Below are 14,515 nucleotides of genomic sequence, written 5' to 3'. Positions count from 1 at the left end.
TCATTGACCTCCCTCATGTGTCTTGATGTCCATGACATTAGGTGTATGTAAATACTATCTGCTTTTCAGTGAGAAGCTCTTTGGATTCGGAATTATTTTCACGACATCTTCATTTGTTGCTGTTTTACAAGAAGTTGGTGTGTGCTCATGACTTCATGCTGGTATTTTCCAGTTCAGCCTCAGACGTATCGTGTGATTCTAATTTCCTGGTTGGCTGAGAGGCTGTTGTTTTTGAATCTTCTTTCTAAAATAGAACAGGAGATGTGTTTGTCCTTAACTTTCTTCCTTAGACTGCGCTACTACTTCGTCAGACTTTGCTGAAGAATTCTTACATGGGCTTCTGAGAGCTGAGACTTGTGAGTTGCAAAAGGATCTTGTAGCCTGAGGACAAATGAGAGGATGTGGATTTATATGTTTATTTTTCTTCTGACAGTATCACCTCAAAACCTATCCCGTGCGTGCACTGCATTCTGCCTTAATTTCTGCACTTGAAAATGATTTCCACAGCATGGGTCAAAGCCAGACCCATTGTAGAAAAATGTTGTTGACAGGACTGATTTCCTGACCAAAATGTGGAACCATTCTGTAGATGTAGATTTACTTGAAATGTACTTAACATGCTTAGTTACTGAAACCTGCACATGAATTTGTGATTTGCAGCAGGCTTGTGCAGTATGTGGGCTCCTGGAAGTTTAATACCAAGCAGTTTTTAAGTGCAAAATCTTTTACTTATTTTAAGAGCACTGAATACTTGAACTTACACGGGTGTATGTAGGTTTAGTATCCATCCTTTACTGTGAGCAAGGAAAGAACATAGTATTGTAAGGTTACAGCAGAAATTACATAGTATATTCATACACTCTCACACAGAAATCTTTATGGCTAGGATTAAACAGTGACATTATTGAGATCTGGTATCGACTGGTGATGGGACTTAAAAGCTTCCAACTTGTGAATGAGTTGTAATTTCACTGCATTGAAGTTAAAAGAAGAGTTGCAAATTTCTTATTATTTTGCAGAGGCTTAAAATTTATTTTTATTATAGTAGCAATGTGTTGCAGTGGTAAATGGTGGGGAAACTCTACTATGCATGACCTGTTTTAGCTAGATAACGCTATTGACTTTTTTTGTCTTTATTTCAGTGCTTCTGCTTTAGTTAATTCTAACTCCATTTCTGATTCTTGATTAGCTTAGTGGTAGGTTGTCATTAAAGTATTTGATTCCCTAAGGGCGTGATCTATAAGGCAGATCTTTCCAGTGGAGAGTCATGATTGAGCCAATTTACACATAATTTAAACAGCAGTTGGCCTAATACCCTGAAGTGGAATTTGAGATATTTAATGTCCAAGAGCTTAATACCATAAATTGGTTGTTTAGGTTAAGTGTTCTTTAGAGACCTGCGTGAGGAGCCAGGGGGACAAATAATGCCTGTTGTGTTCTCTTTCCAACAGGCAAGTCAAGATCTGAAGAAAGATGAAGGCAGCAGTTGCACTTAATGTAGAATTGCCATTTCATGTTTTATTGGAAAGGTTTTGTTTCGTTCAAGTAGCCATAATATTTATTTGGCCAGACTTTCTATTTGGATTTATATTTTAATGGCCTATTCAAATAAATTAACATAATAAAAATGTCTTCATGCAGTTGGAGCAAGCTAATGAACTCTGACTTCTGCATTCCCTGATGTTTTGCATTTCTTGGAGGTTTGGTGCAGAGATGCTTGTAGTTACACAAAGCAATTTTTATAAGATGTAGAGAATTTGTCTTCATATTAGCATCTAAATGGTTTTGTCAAGCTGAGCTGATAACTCACATTGCTGTGCAGAGGAGTCAGACTTGAGGGTAAATGAGTTGGATTCATAATTTCCTGACTGTTTTGGCCCAGCCCCTGGAGTGTAACTGTCATTTCTCCCAAGAAAGGATGGTAATACACTGAAACTTTTCCAATGTAGGTTAACGCTGTGGTTTGCAGTTCAGTAGTGCAGTACAAGACAACGTTGAAGCTGGTGGAGACAGGCCTGCTCTTTTTCCACTTGCAGTGTATTCTGTCATCCCCTACTTCTTGTTACCACATGTCAGTGTGGAACTTCAGTGCAGTGTTGGCCCTGACCAGTCCCCTGACAGTTTGCTGTGCAGGGCAGCATGACCTGCGGTGTTTTAGGAAACAATTGGAAGGTATCTACCTGCCTGGGATTTTTTCTTTTTGCTTGAGAGTGTTTGGGTGACACAGTGTGTTCCTGTGTACTAGTAACAAAATCTATGTGCTTGGTGGTGCTGACAAGGGTCTTTTTATTTAAAGCTCACTTTCTCTCTGCTGTTTCTGCTAGGCTGTCACTGCACCTCCCTCTGTCTGTCTCAGAATCTCTGCTCTTACAAGTAGGTGGGCTGCTGCTGTCACTGGTTTTTCTTGCTTGGCTATATTGCCTGCGGTATCATCGTGTCTGACTGAAGATGCAAAATAGCTTCCAGATGTGCTTCATGGTATTACCTTGAGCTGTTTCTTGTACCTGTGTTACCAGCATCATCCTGCCATTTGGGAGCGAGTTGTTCCTTTTTAGAGGACCATTAAACTTTTCTGAAATTCAGCAGGTGGTAAAGATTCTGCTGCACTTGTAATTAATTTCTTTTTTATAGGCAATTATCCTTCTTTTAAGATGCTTCTAGGTTATATGATCTTTATTTTTAGTCCAACATTAGGCTTTAGTATCTCTGAAAGTCAAGCAGTGATATTAAATGCTTTAAAGTAATCTCAATTTTTTTGCGGTATTATTGAAGGAAATGGGTGCATTGCTGTGCCTGCTGGCATAACGTGTAAGGTCAGACTCTTAATTGCCCTTCAGTTTGAGGTACAGTTGAGATGTAATCCTAGATGCTTTATCCTTGTTAATTTAAATAACTGTAAGAATTGAGGATTTGCTTGTAGAAGGCAGGAGGCCAGCAGAACCAAGATCTGCTCTGTCATTAAGAACTGCTAACACTGCAGGAACTATTGGATGCAGATGAAGAAGATTTTGGATGATCTAGTGCATTGGTACTTGCCTAATTGAATGAACTGAATGGCTTAGTGCATGATACAAGGAGCAAAATGTTGCCCCACTGGATTACCAACACTTGCTATGCAGTGTGACAGTTTAGCATCTAATCCTTACTCATTCACAGAACTACAAGTGCAAGTGTGATATTCCATATCTTTGGGAATTTCCTGAGCTGCAAGTTGAACTACATTGCATTGTCATGATACATATTTGCCAGGGCAGTTTAATTTTTCATGTCTCTTTCTCCTCTGCATTTTCTTCTCTGACGTGGTTATTAATTTACATCTTCCTGGTTAAACTTGTCTTCATTCTGTATGAAACGATGTATGCTACCTTACCATGGTGTTGTCTGTGATTTATACACTTCCTCGGCATTTCTGGTTTCCTGTGATTCAAGAAGGCACTCTGGCGTGGACCTCTTGCTTCTTTTTGCATATTAATTTATCAGTGCAGTAGAAAACCACTGTGGCCTTGAAAATGTTGTTATGGTAGTAATGACTAAAGTGGTATTAAGACTAAAGTAGTATTCTGCTTTGTGTATTGAGTTGTATTTTGTATTGTTTTTGTCTCTCTGCTGTTGGATAAAGCAGCAAGACAGAATTTGCGGTAGTGAAAAAGTTTATTATTGGGATGCTTGGAAGTGGTCTAAGATCACATGTTCTGAGATACTATAGGTGGAAGGAGAAAAGAGAAAGATCTCATATGTTGCGACCTCCAGATATTAGTGGAAGCATTGAGGAAAGAAGGTTGCTTTATCTGCTTCCCATCTTTCCTTTTTGCTTTCTCTGTCTGCCTTAAAAACAATAATATAGGACAAGGGGAAACAATTTTAAACTGAAGGAGGAGAAATTTAGATGAGATATTAGGAAGACTTTTTTTTTTTTTTTTTTTTACTCAGAAGTTGTTGAGGCACTGACACAGGTTGCCTAGAAAAGCTGTGGATGCTCCGCCCCTGGGGGTGGTCAAGGCCAGGTAGGATGGGGCCCTGGGCAGCCTGATGTGATGGTGACAGCTCTGCCCACGGCAGGAGGGCTGGAACTAAATGATCTGAAATCCTTTCCAACCCAAACCAGTTTATGTGTCCATGAAAACGAAAGACATACTTCTGTAACTGTGAACAGTGTACACTCATTTTTGCGCTAAATGTCACAGCAGAAACATCTTAGCTGTTTTAGCTGACATCAGCTGTTTGGGTGTGGGTTCAAACTTGGCTTGGTAGAAGATACCAATGACTCAGAACTCTGAGATCTCTTGTTATAGTTTGTGTTTTATCTTTAACTGATAAGCTAAATTCAGCACAATTCTTATCTAAAATCATTATATAATCTCATATGAATTTCTAGGGATGCTACATAGCTGACTGCAAACTTTCCTTGAGGACAGTTGAAGAAGTTACTACTTTAGATAATGCATCAGTGCAAAGAAGCTCACCTTTTCTTTGAAGTAAATGAGAAACAAGTCAGAAATGAAAAAGGATGTGATCAGTCCTTGCAGAAATGCAGCCATATCAGCAGCCTAGCTTGTGCTTATTAGTTAAATTGAACTCATGTAGTGTTCACATCTAGACTGTTCCTGCAAGTTGAGCAAATTTATCTACTCCACTGTACATATGCTGTGAAGAATCATTCGCAGTTGCAGAAGTATCTATAGCTTGTATCAGCCTTAGCCTTACTATTGCATATTTCTGCTCTGGGATTTTATAATTCTGAATATTCGCTGTAGTTAAGACTAGTGTGTGCCTGAGGAGGAGAGAGAGAAGGCTGAAATGAGACAATTCTGCTGACTCACAGTAAGCTCTCTTTAAGACAGCTTTGAATTTGGGCAGCTTTCTGTTTCCTGGCAGGTCTTGGCTTTTTTCCTTTCCAGGGTGCTCTGGGTATAATATTTCTTAATAGGCCATCTTTTGAGGAGCAATAGTAAGTCAAGTAGCACAATTCCAGTGGATTACTTATTTAGATGAATCTTTACAATAAGGAATGGGTATCCACCTCAGAAAGGATTGGTGGTTTGGGGGGAAAAACAGGTGATTCAAATTGCTTCCTTTCAAATATGTCTTTAATGAGCATTGTAATCAAATTGCCAGACGTCGGAACAACTCATTTTGGCTTTAGGATAACCCTAAAGAGGACCATGAAACCAGTTTAAGTTAGTGAGCTAACTTTTGTTTCTACTGCCAGGGGTGTAACTGCTGTAACCTAAAACTTCGTATCTTTCTTAGGTCCTTGCAAACAATGAGTTGTGGTCTCACTGCCTGCTTTTTTTAGAGCGAGTGAAATGTCCAGATGGCCGTTCCGTACTTAGTAGTGTAAGTACTCAGCTTTTAGGTGGATGAAAACATCAGACAGAGCTCAGAATGTTAAGTCACAATTAACTTTCAGTTTCCAAACCAGAGTACACTTAAAGATAAGTCTGTCAAATGAATCCGTGATGATAATGACTATGATTTGCTTGGCTCACCAGTTCAAGTCTAGGTCTGCTAGTGCTGCATTTAAAACCATGAACTTATGGAACAGAAATTGAATGTTCAGGTTGTCTGCTGTACTATTAAACGGGGGTGTTGCAACTGCTTCAAAGTGGAGTCTGGTAAATATGGGAAAGATTGATATAGAAAATAGAAAGATTTCTTAATTTTAAACATTTTTTGCATGTCTGGGAATTTCCTTTAAAAACTCTCTGGGCTATGTAGAGGAATAAGAAGTTGCAGATTCTGTTAATGACATGGACTTTGATTTGTATTTGTTTTTTAATCTTGTAGCTTATCCTGAAGCAGTTGAGTAATTTTTCCTTATTTGAACTTATTTGAATTATTAGAATTGACCAACAGAACCAAGCAAAAGTGATGATGGTGTTTGCATGTTGAGAAACCATTCTAGGATTTCGTTGACTTATTTGTCTTATAAATGCTGTTGATTTTTAGATGCTTGCAGGCAATATACTAGAATCTAAGTATGTTTTCAAACTTTTTAACGATGTTGGTAACCAAAAGGCTACCAGAGCTATGGATCAGCATCTAGTAACTTCTGCAGTGCATGTGGTTGCAGTCCTTGCATATGTGGAAAATGTAAATAGTATTTCCACGTTGTGCATTGAGAAATAACGTGTTTTGTCATTCTAAGTCTCTCTGTAGTAGTGATGGTGCCCAGCCTGTGTCTGAACTGCTTTGGTTGGCCTCTCATCACGAACATCAAGCTGTTGTTCTTCCATGTTATGTTTAGCTTTTTTTTTTTTACTATACTGAAACTTGGAAGAGAACTGTTACCAGGTCTTTATGCTTCTATTCATGGTTGTACATTAGTGGTTTTTTTCATTGTGCTGTATGTCTTAGAAAAGGAAGATGAAATTATAGTAAAATTGTGTATTGAGACAGTGCGTTAAATGTTGATTACTAACAGCATGCTGTTTTTGTTTGATGAAAAATGTTTTGTAAGAAGTCCTGTGAATTACGTCTATGTGAATAAAATGAGTAGTATTTTAAGTGATTTCCAAAAATGTTACCAGCAGCCTGAAAACATATAATATGATTTTTAAAGCATCTAAGCTAACAAAAATGTGATGGGTTTTGTTACTGTGTTTGTAATTCTTGTCCTTTCACCAAACGAACAAATAATGTTGCTTGAACTGAGTTGGAAATGACTGTGTCTGCATCTTGCCCATTATCTGTCTGTAATCTGTTAGTGTCTTGAGCTAATAATATTTTGCTGTTGAAGTTCCTCCTGAAGGCTGCTTGCTTCCCATATTTACTTACCTATAACAGATACAATGACTGGCTAGATTAGGGATTTATATTGGTTGTCACATTCTGTATTTACAGAGGTATACTTCTCAGTGTGACTAAACAAACGAACCCAAATTTCAGAGGCCAGCTGGGATAGTTCTCTGAGACAGCTCTGTAGCATATTATATTGCTTGTAGGGGAGATGCAGCCCTCCCCATCTGCCCCTCATTTATTTTAAAGAAAGCAAAGCACCACAATAAAAAGAAGTTTGTTCACTGAATTTCAATACTTTTGAGTTATTGTAGTCTTAAAAACCAGCCAGTCCATGTGTGGTGAACAGCTCAGTAGCTTTGCACAGCATATATTTGTTAGCTAATATCATCTTTTTTTTATCCAATTCTTTTTCCATGAGATGTGAAACGGAAAAAGGCTTCCTTCTGAATTTCCACATGCCACCTGTTGCCACTTTCTATTTTTTTTTATAATTCACCTTAAGATCTCTCTCCCTAAATACATACTTTATAAAAAATTGGAAGGATTTTTTTATTGCTTTTATCCTGCTGGAGAGAAAAGAACAACTGCAATTCCTTCCCCATCTCAAGATCAGTCCAAACACATTGCGTTTCACATCTCCATGATTGTGGATATAGCATGCAAGCATGTAGTGTTATTAAAAATAAAGGTACTATATTTCATGCTTCATTTATTTTTCTTTATTTGTATACATTTCTAAGTTTGTAAATCATTGCCAGGAGTTCAATTCCAGAATTAAAAAATTTAGACTATCATGTAATCTTGGTTACGAGGCTGTTTGATTCTGACTTCTTGCAGACATAAACTGTTGAAATGCTCCTTTGACACCTATTTGGATTTGTTTAGTAAACTGTCGCTTTCTTTAAATCGTCATCTTTAAGCTTGTTGTGACACCAAAGTGTGAAGGCTGGAGCTGCCCAAAGTGTAGTTAAGGTCTTTTGTGCATGGTAATTTCTTCCTGTGGTTCTCTAACCTATTCTCCTGATTTTTATTGACTTCTGTTTGTCAAAAGGACATTTTCACTTCTGGAATGGAAGTACAAACACCAATTATGCTTACAAATGTTTGACAAGTAACGTGATCTAAGATGTGTTGCTTCATCTAGATGCTGTCTGGACTGCAAATGATAGCTTAGGTAACAATATTTTGAGAGGTTTTACATAAATCCTTTCTTTGATAGTTGAAAAATCTTGCTGCATGATTAGCCATTAAAGAACAAAAATCTTGATTGGCTCACTAGACATATATGGTATCTAACAGCTCTGGTTTGAATTTTTGACTGGAATTCCAAAAGGAGAGGAAAAAATGTGAATGAAGGAGCTTTCTGAGCAAATGTTACTCATTCTTGCAAGCTTTTAAACAAAAATGCACTTTGACAGGAACATTTACATTATGGTCTATTTTATATATATATTAAATATCCTTCATGTTTTATGAAAAAAAAATTGGGCTTGGGTAACCATATAGATCATCTTTCAGTGATGAAACACAGCAGAAAATCAAAGGTTACTGTTTTTAGCAAGGGTTGGTGTTCTTGGGTTTGTTTTTTTTTTCTTCCCCTCTATGAATTTTAGAGCACCTAAAGCTAATTAAGAAAAAAAAGCGCTGAAAATATCAGAAACATAGAGATTAATGTACCACTTTGAAATTCAGTTTTGATCTTGCACTGATATCAGGTAGCAGCAAGCAGGGCTTTTCTCTTCTACATGCTGCCTTCACCTCCTTCCTTTTCAAGTATGTTTCATTTTCCTGAGTGAATTGAAGACGTGCAGACTTAATCAGAGATTCCATTTACTGTTCTAATGGTTACTCTGCCATACTGGGGCGTAAATATTAAAGACTTGTGCGAGTATGTATGGTTGGCTGCCCATCTGCCTTTGGTGGGCTGAGCTGTGGCAGTCAGTATTATGATCAACTACGGAGAGCCCTCTGCTACCTGTGAATAAGTGACACAGCTCAGTGCTTTGCAGTTTCTTATTGGGAAGGTGGTATATATTTGTTGAAGAGTTATTCACAAAGTATTTCAGCAGGTCCCTGAAAAACAATGTTAATATAAAACCGCCAGTCTTACAACTGTTAGTTTTGTTCCTCTCCAGCACTGAGTGGTTCAGAATTTACAACTAGAATTTATCTGAATGGGCTTCTGCCCTCTCATTGCGTTGCTTTAATGTGGGTGCCCTGCATATTGGTGTGCTCCATGTCTCTATTCATAGGATATCTTCTGGAAGCAAGGAGTATGTTTCTAGCACTTAATTTCCTCCATCTCACTCTTCACACTTCTTATGTATCCACTTAAGTACTTCATCCGCAGTGTGTTCCATCCGATACTGCTAAATGATGGGAGAAATGTGTTCTCTGGAGCATCCTGTCCTTACTCTGGAGCTTCCTGTCCTTACTCTGCTTTTTAGAAAATGCAACTCTGACCTATAAAGTTGGCAGATGCTTACTATGTGATTAAATGATGTGTCAAATACAGTAACAGTGTGGGAGCTGCATGGATATTTAGGACAAGCAGGTAGTCAAGATGGATGATGCTGATACTTGCAATAGCCGTAGAGCTTAGACAAATGATTGAGGTGAGTTTCTGCAATTCAGTGCGTCTGTGTTCATCAGATAAGCACTGTTAATTGTGCATGTATTTGTTGTGAAAAATACAATGTAAAATGCAGCATTCTGGTCTTGAGTAAAAACAGTGCTTTGTTAGCATTTCAACTCAGTCACTTGAGGCAAATTTAAAAATGAATTCAGGTTGCTTTATTTCCTTGATCTGGGGAATTATGACTCAAATTCTGTAATGATGATTCTGACTTTGTACTTGGAAATATCACTATTACATTGTTACACATCTTGAACTGCCAAAATATGCAGCAAAGAGTTTAGTGGTGAGTATGGAAGTACATTAGAAGTCTTAGCAATTGAAAGCAAAAAAGCATTTTGTACTTAGTGTTTGGTGCTACTTAGTATGTATATTTTCAACACCAAAAATAAACACCAAAAATGCAGTTTAACTTTTTCTAAAGAGGAATTTGAATGGTACTGTTATAGCTAAAAGTCCACTGAGCAAAGAAAACTTCTTAAAATGTAATTTCCTGCTCTTAATTGATTAATCAATTACGAGCAGAAAAATGGTGGTGTCTGCTAGCAGCTTTCTATCTATCAGCAAATGAAGTTCTGTACCACTTGGTTACTGACCTATGGGGATGTGCTACGTGTACCCATTTGCAGCTATTACAATACAGGTAAAGTCAAGAGACATCAAGGAGCAGTTAGTTCTTTTTGTAAGTAAAAAGAAAATATAGAATAGCATAAAAATTATAATAAAAAATAAAAATTTTGACTTTAGGAAGAAAAGTGCACATTTTCTAATGCACAGAGTTATCAGTTGAAATAATTTCAATCACTGGGTTGTAAAGGAGAAGTCATGAAACAGGTTAATCAGCAGTTGTAAATGTCATGAGTGAGGTTGTTCATCATCCTGTGTGAAAGATGTGATTTCATGCATGTGAGCCTACTCTGCACTGAGGAATAGGGACACAGCGCCAGATAATTGTTGCTTTAACGTATCTTTAACATAAAACAAAAAACACCACCAAAACAAACAACAACAACAAAAACATTAAATATCACAAAACCACGAACAATCCCATATTAAATATGAGGTTGATACGTGGCTTAGATTTCTGGGCAAGTTGTTTCTCATGCAAAGCTAACAGGGAAGAAGCACAGGTAACTTATTTTTGTGCATTTGTTCCCTTTTGCTTTAACAGAAAAAAAAAAAAAAAAAAAAAGGGAAACCCTGAGAAGGAACCACCATGCTTTTGATAGGAAACTGCATAGCACTGCAGACCTGTATTGGTACCAGGCAGTTAGACCAATCCTGCGATGTCCTAAGACTGTAAATGCTTTAGGTAATATGGTGGCAAAGTATTTTAAGACAAGATATCCTCTTAACGTCATACAACAGCAGCAAAAAAGATGATTAAGACAAAGTTTTGCTTTATTGAATGCAAATAGCAATATACGGCTTAAGGGAATAATATGGTAAATGTAAATACTTTAGATAAATACAGGATTATTTCCTCATAAGAGAGATTTAATCAGGTAGCTGAGCAGAGTTCCAGATATGTGGTGAATTGATTCTGTTCTTCCAGGAATCTGAACAAGAGACTTCTTAAGTATTAATTTCTTAAGTGAAGTGTCATTTAGCAAAGAACTTGCTCAAGTGCACTATCCTATGTTCATCACAGAACAGCAGGAGTGCCTCTGATAGCAGAACATTTCATAAAGATCAACTGGCAAGCTAGGACAATTTGAAAGACCAAGTAGCAATGATAGCTGGAAAAAGCAACCAAAAGCAGAGGGAGAGAAAGTGTACTGTAAAGCTTTGTTGGAATCCATAGTGAGTGTCACACATACTCAAAAATTCTGGTTCACAGTACCATGGACAAAGTTCCATGAAGTAGAGGTAGCATCCATCCTCTTTGGTTGATCCTCACTGTGCTCTCTGTTGTAATACAAGGAATGAGGCCATAAAATTATTGGAGGCTGGCATTCCATCCGGTCTTTAGAGCTGCCTTTATTCTCCTGCGTGCCATCAGTGATCCAGTTTATGCTGTACACCTTTGCAGGTGTTTATGTTTATATATTCACACAGTTTCCAAAGGATGATATTTGCTTCAGTCCTGTTATGTAAGTTTTCCATTAAATCAGAATAGATTGTGGAAGAGTTTAGCTGAAGATGAGCTGTGTTTCTGAGCTGAATTTTTTAGCGCTGTCCTGTACTGACTATTCCCTACTCTAGAAATTTTTTTAAGTTGCTCCAATTTTCAGTCATCATTGTGCTCAGTTTTGTTTGTGATGTCACAGCTGTTCTTTCAGAACTCCTTGTTGTTTCTATTGAAATGGACTTGCGTCAAATACATGAATATAGATATGCTCAATTCTTGTGAGGTTGATTCTTGAATAGTATAGTGAAATTAAATTGTTTCAGAAATGCAGGATACAAGTTTTCATGAAGTTATTAAATATGCATCTGAAACATTAAATAATTTATTTTTCATTAGCAAATACTAGCATTTTATATGGTATTGTCCTGGGAGTGACTTTAAGTATACTGAACAGCTATGCATAATTCATTTTATTGGAAATGAGTATGTAGTTGCAGGGATGAGAGAATAGCATGTCTATTGAGGTAACAATTGGCTATAGAGTACAGTTTTATGTTGGTGGTTCTGTTTTTATTATTTCCCCAGCTGATGCCTAGTTTTAGTTTGCTTTAGCAGTGGTTTTTGTAGTGCTTCAATGCTGTAGGGACTCACGTTGTCCTCTGGGGGTTATGCTGTAGTTTCTTGTCTCTTGTTTATAAATAAAGATGTGATGTCTATGGTATGATTTCATGTATGTCACTTATACTGGTGTTTTGTTCTTTATGTGGGCATTCTTCACCTTCACAAATGCATTTGAAAAGTAAGATTGAATCCATGTGCTGAATTCTAGAAAATATGGCTGCGAAGTTTAAGTAGTGCAAAAAAGATGGTGAAGGTCTTAGAGGGCGAAGTGTATGTGGAGCAGCTGAGGTGCTTTTGTTGGGTGTGGAGCAGAGGAGGCTGAGAGGGAGCTTCATGGCATCCTACAGCTCCTCACACGGAGCACTGAGCTCTGCTTTCTGGTGACGGTGATAAGACCATGAGAGAATGGTTTGGAGCTTCGTCAGGAGAACTGAGGCGTTGTATTAGGAAAGGTTCTTCACCAAGAGGTGGTCAGGCACTGCAACAGGCTCTTCAGGGCAGTGCTCACAGCCCCATGCTGCCGAAGTTCAAGAAGCAGTTGGACAACGCTCGTAAGACAGAGGGTTTCAATTTTGGGTGGTCTTATGTGGAGCCAGGAGTTGGACTAGATGATTCTTGTGAGTCCCCTTCCAACTAGGGATAATCTGTGATTATATGATTCTGTAAATTTCTGACAGAGATGGCATGCTGTGCCGCTCTTGTGGTTTTGCCTCAGCGTTTGCTAGTCCAGTCACTGTACACAAAGCATCTGGTGTACATTGTGAAGCCTGTATAACTGCAAGAATCACACAGGTGCTTGATGAGTTGCAGGCATATTTATCCTCACCGTTCTTTTGCTGTCTGTTCCTTGATATTTGCCTAGAAATTTTCTGATTACCTCCTGTTGAAACAGACATCTGTGTTTTTCACATCCTTTTCATCATCTGTTGAACTTCAATAATGTGCTTTTAAACTTCATTTGCACGTTTCAGGAAGTGTGTAGAGTGGTCCTGTGGGATTTGTAGAGCATGTGCTCACAATAGTATGTCTTGTGCTTCAAGCTGGGCAAGGTAGTAAAATGGGTTAAACTGCATTTACCTCTGGAAAGATCTGCTGAAGTTTTGAAGTTTTGCAAGCAAAACTAAATTATGCTACTCAGAGTGCTGTGTTATTCATTTGGAGAATATATGTAGAAAGCTAAACAAAGAAAAACTATTGTTTGGAGACTTGAAGATAGCTTTTTTTTTTTTTTTTTCTCCTGCAAAGGAAATACAGTGAAGTGATTGTGCTACATCTGTCAGCAGCAAAACAAATGTGTGCAGCAATCAGTTCTTGCAAGGATGATGCTAATGTAGGAGTAACCATTTTTACTGTCAGGACATATTTTTTAAAACTGTATTTGTCCAGTCAATAAGGACTAGTTAAAGTTTTGGAGGCTTACTCATTCTCAAGTCAAAGCCAAGCAAACAAACAAAAAAATCACAGCAGAGAACAACAGCTGGACAGTCTGCTATCCCTTCCACCAGAACTATGTTAAGAGCTTTGGTTGCTTTGGTATGTTTTGTTCCTGGTGGAACCCATCAGTGAATCCACTCCATGGCTTCTAAAAACACTAGCAAAGCTCAAGTCTGAAGCTTTCATGCCTGAAAGTAATGGGAAAGGCAGCGAACTTGTTCGGATCAGTAGAGATGATCAAATGGCTAATGGGTAACACTGACCCCCCTGAGTGCAAGCAGGCAAGATGTTTGCCATCTGTCTGTCATTCGGATGCAGATGGCAATGACTGAGTTCCTTCTGAGTGAACACGTGGAAAGCTGTTTTGTTGGCTCTAAACATCTGACATCTGTAAGTTCTTGTACAGTAGTGAAAAGACAAGGTTGACATGGCTGAAATGCATTACCATGTTACTCTAGACACTGGGCCTCCTGGATTTAAGGGAAAAGGAAGCTCTCCTTAAAGTCTGCCATGATTGTATTATTATAGGGAACAAAATAAGAATATCAGTTTTTCATGCCAAATTCAAGAAGTTTGAGAAGAAGGGAATGTTGCTGGCATGAAAACTACTTCCATTAATACAGCATCAACTCTAGTTTGATCCATAAGTAATGCAATTCCTTGATAAAGCACAGTGAAGCCATTCATAATTTTTTTTTTAACTGCTTTAGTTTTTTATTTAGTTTTAATGCTGCCTGAGAAGGTGATTTAGTTACCAGATATCTCATTGTTATCCACTTGTCACCTGTTACTCACTTCCTTTTTGACAGAATTTTCCCATTTAAAGGAGTAGCATGTTGTTAAGAAACGGAGGGATAAAAAGCCAAGATGGGAAGTCTGAATAGAAGACTATTATTGCTTATAAAATCAAAGGATGGAAATAATTTAACATTAAATGGAACTGCTTGCTGACCAAAGATGAAGAGTGGCTACAGGGACTATATGAGTTTTGTTCCCAGACACATCAATATATT

At 37.9% G+C, this 14,515-nt stretch overlaps 1 protein-coding gene across 6 annotated transcripts in view; it reads left to right on the top strand.

The window, feature by feature from the left end:
• Positions 1-14,515, top strand: part of GULP1 (GULP PTB domain containing engulfment adaptor 1) — a 147,073-nt gene that overhangs the window by 49,746 nt on the left and 82,812 nt on the right. The window contains exon 1 of one of the 6 annotated variants that reach the window (XM_042874838.1): positions 5,268-5,337. The exons of the other annotated variants lie outside the window; for them this stretch is intronic. The gene's annotated coding sequence lies outside the window, so the exon portion shown is untranslated. Of the gene's footprint in view, positions 1-5,267; positions 5,338-14,515 lie in introns of those variants that run through there. 6 annotated transcript variants of the gene reach the window in all.

The sequence above is a fragment of the Lagopus leucura genome, unplaced genomic scaffold (genome assembly GCF_019238085.1).
Source record: "Lagopus leucura isolate 7727_CA_CO unplaced genomic scaffold, USGS_WTPT01 Super-Scaffold_100012, whole genome shotgun sequence".
In the NCBI taxonomy this organism is placed as follows: domain Eukaryota; kingdom Metazoa; phylum Chordata; class Aves; order Galliformes; family Phasianidae; genus Lagopus; species Lagopus leucura.
Note: the sequence above shows the minus strand (reverse complement) of the source record. Positions and strands in the feature narration are given on the sequence as shown.